We start from the raw sequence: 3,981 nt of genomic DNA on the forward strand, positions 1-3,981 counted from the left end.
AGCAAAGCATGGAAGATGCAAAGTGGTGTGATATACATGTATATGATCGATCGCTAACATGCACACATGGAAGCCAAAAACCAACACCCACTATGTAACAAATCATTTTCATCATTACAACACAACACACTCTTTTTGTCATTTGCCCTTTTTGCCCAAAATCCCCACTATTAATCAACTCTCATCATACCCATTAGTCTCTCATCCATGTTTTGCATCATTAATTGGATCAACCAAAGGAAACCCATGGATTTATTGTCCTAACTGACCATTTTCAAATTGTATCGTTAACCTACCTCACCTAACTTGGCTTTATCCTTATCGTTTTCTATTGTGATTTAGACGTGCCAAAATATATACTTTGATCTTAACAGGTGAGAGTTTATGTTCTGTAAATGAACGTATATTTTATATGATGCACAAAGTTTTCCACTAATGGGCATCTTCTTTTTTGTCAAAGGTAGAGAAACATTCACAAAACAAAGTCCTAATGGATGGATTACAAAGTACATAACCTTAGAAATGACCGGCCTATAGAAAGAAGACACCATTTATACATGCAAATAAAGCCTTAGTAATGGTTCTTCACTGTAGCAATCGCAAAATAGTACATAAAGGAACTAACATAAAGAGTTTCAACCCGTAAAAAAGATCCTCCACAAGGGCTCAAATATTAGAGGCATAAAAATTGCTAGTAGAGAAAATCCTAAAAGCCTAGGTGAGAGAGGACCTGTCGCAGCTGCTCAAAAACCAAAAGTAGCTAACTGCCTACACAGCCAATTCTGCACCACAAAATAACAATTGTTCACCCCAACATCATACCATATATAGACCTTAAAAGGCCCGGATTAATAAACAATTTTAAACCACATACCAACAACATCAAAATACCCAAAACAAAACTGAATTTTTTTACCAATTAACCTGCAAACCGAAAAAAGCAGCCAAACCTCATATAGCTATATCCACTGCCTGGGGACCAGTATGAACATAGTTCCGACTCCGGTGCAGTAGAACAATAATTTAGAACCAAAAAAGAAAGCGGGGTAAAACTCCGCACCGAAACCAAGGTCTTGGTTTCGCACACATGATTGAGCTTGCTTTTTCTTTTTGTTTTTGTTGTAGAATTCAAGGTTTAGGTGAACAATTGACCTTCTTCTCCATTTTCCCCCTCCATTTTCTACTTTATAGGAAAAAGTAATTATTAACACATTTTTTTAGTAATTAATAATTTAGAACACTTTGTCAAAGACTTAAAATCTACTGTCTATTCGTAACATCACCTCAACCTTCTCTTTAAATTTTGCATTGTCAAAGTAATACATGGTCTGCAGCTACTATTATTTGTGAAATTTATAACATATTTTCCCAAAAGAAATACTTAAACACACATTCTGTTATTGAAAACCCTTATTTAAGACGTAAAGTTTGACTAAGATACCCCATGCATGTGCCTTCGACATTTTTAATGTTCCAAGAGACGGGCCATGAAAGCATGGAGAAGATGGTGTGGAAGCCACTTGACATGCTGAATTAATCAAATACATATGTTTAGCAATATATGAATATATAATTATGTTTCATTTGATGGAGGTTTGCTACCGTTAAGGATACTTATTTTTTGGAAAAAACAAAGACTTCTATGGGAAGCAAGGATACTTTCTGATTAGATCCCCACTGGAAAATAATCGAAACAAACATGTAATTGGAATAATTTGCATCTTTAATCAAAAGCTTTATCTAGAAGGAAGTAGGAAATTTCCACAAAGTGTCAAATAAATACAAGGATGTACCAACTACTATATATTATAAGGGGATGAGCCAAAAATGGTCACAAATCAAATTTCAAATGGTTACAAATAAATTGCAATGAGTTGGTGATAATAATGTAGGTCCTTTTATCATATAAATTCCCTGCCTTTTGCATTATTAAAGTGGAGTGGTAGCAATTCTAATATCTTAATATGAAAAAAAACTGTATTATCTTTTTATTTAAATATCTTAAGCAATAGCCATTGGCTTGCAATTATGCAACCTGGATATTCTCTTGCATGCATCTCAAAGGTTTAAAGTCCCCCCCCAAGAGGGAAGTTCAAATATTTAAGTCATAGAATGCCAACGTCCAATGTTGAAAATATAGAACATTTTATAGTAGTACCTAGACTTTTAAGTATGTTTTCTTAAGCTGATTTGTAAAAATAAGAGGTCATTCGATACATAGGGCATTTGAATTGTTTGTTGAGTTTAAGGGGGTTCTTCTCGTCGTAAAACTACCTCTATTTATAGGGGTGAATTTCGTGATGCCCAAGTCTGCGAAGTGGAAAAATTATGATAATATCTAATTTTTTGCATATTTTCTGAATATGCTTAGAATTAATCTCAGCTGAAACTTTATCGTTGCCATGTCTTGCCCTCTTCGATTAAAACTCTGAACCTTGACTTATTATGCAACTAATTCGTTCCTTATCCCACCAGCCACAATCTTCAATCCTTATCAGAAAACATCTCAATCCTCACCAGTAATAGCTTATTCGGAACTCGGCTACTTCAGCAGCACTATTGGCCGAGACTGAGGAGACTCAAATCAGCCAAAAATGTTAATTTAGGCCCAAACACTGAGATAATTTGGAATATGATATGGAGGAAAAAAGAAACTAATTACACGTGTGGGACTTGGATTTTCCGGACAAAATATGGTAGTGATGTTGCTATATGCAGATAAGGACTTCTCTTTCCCGATCATTTTTCAACAATAAATCCTAAGCTTTAACTAATTCTGGTTGGATATGGCGATATCTTATGTTCAAGAAGCAAATCAATCATACTGATATGCAAAACTAGCAAATTATCACGACATGTACCCATGAACCATTCCAATTGACATAATTTTTTCATCTTTTGCACCTAACATTTCTCAGTTTCTCCTTGGAGCCCATGCATGCCTGGTTTCACTTTTTTTTGGCTTTATGATTAAATAAAAGAAGAAGTGCATAAAAGAAAAAGACAGTGAAAATTACTATCTAAAATACTCAAAATAAATGTAAATTAAAGACAAAAAAACCGTTGCTTTAACCATAAAACTAACAATTATTAATATATTGAAAGTCAAAACTTAGGAGTTAGGAATCCATATTGAGACTGAGTAGGTGGACCCGATTATGGATCATTTTCTACTCCAAAGCTCTTCATTCCCTCAACATATTGATATATTAAAGATATGATAGGGAGATCAAAATTTTCAAATCAAATTTACAATAACGTGATTGTAGATTATTAGATTATTAGTTAAGTGTCGATTAACGTACTTATTTAATATTGTTGACACATCATTTCGTTTGCAAATTTGGTTTAAAATTTTGATCTTTCTAGCAGTACCTATTTATTAAAGGGTAATACTAGAGAGACCAATTTCCAAATCAAATTTTGTAAACCAAATATTGTGGATTTTAATAATTGAATTAATATTGAAGTATTGATGAACCTACTTATTTTCTATTGACAACACATAATTTGATTTGCAAGTTTAGTTTAGAAATTTGATTTCCCTAACATTATCCTTTATTAAACCCTAATTAGAGAGAGAATAAAAAAAAACTGTTATTAGCACTTCAAAAATCACATTCTACACTCTTCACAATTGTATTTTTCTTCCTAATTACAAAAAATTTAAAATGCCAAACAAAATTTCTGGAATGCTAATAAAAAATTTAAAAAAAAAAATTAATAATAATAATTGTTCCCCCAAGGAGTGCCCTACCATCTTTCTTATCACCCGAGCCATCAGTTAGCTTGCACTGCTCAAGAAGTGAAAACTTTTTCAAAGTTCTTGTTCTTCTTTTTCTATAAGTCGATTATCCTTTAATTATTTTTAAACACTGAAAGTGAGTGGTCAATTGACTACTCACTACTCAAAGTCAATACTAATTGGCTTGTTCTGGTAAAATCAGCAGCTTGAGGGAAAATAAATAAATAAAGCAAATG

At 32.9% G+C, this 3,981-nt stretch overlaps 1 long non-coding RNA gene across 1 annotated transcript; it reads right to left on the reverse strand.

Annotated features, from left to right (window-relative positions):
* Positions 1–478: 478 nt before the first annotated feature.
* Positions 479–1,104, reverse strand: LOC126594435 (uncharacterized). The gene is made up of 2 exons (XR_007613270.1): positions 951–1,104; positions 479–782 (listed from the first exon to the last, which is right to left on the reverse strand). It is a non-coding gene; the product is annotated as an uncharacterized LOC126594435 (long non-coding RNA).
* Between the last annotated feature and the right edge of the window lie 2,877 nt (positions 1,105–3,981).

This window comes from Malus sylvestris, chromosome 12 (genome assembly GCF_916048215.2).
Source record: "Malus sylvestris chromosome 12, drMalSylv7.2, whole genome shotgun sequence".
Classification (NCBI taxonomy): Eukaryota; Viridiplantae; Streptophyta; class Magnoliopsida; order Rosales; family Rosaceae; genus Malus; species Malus sylvestris.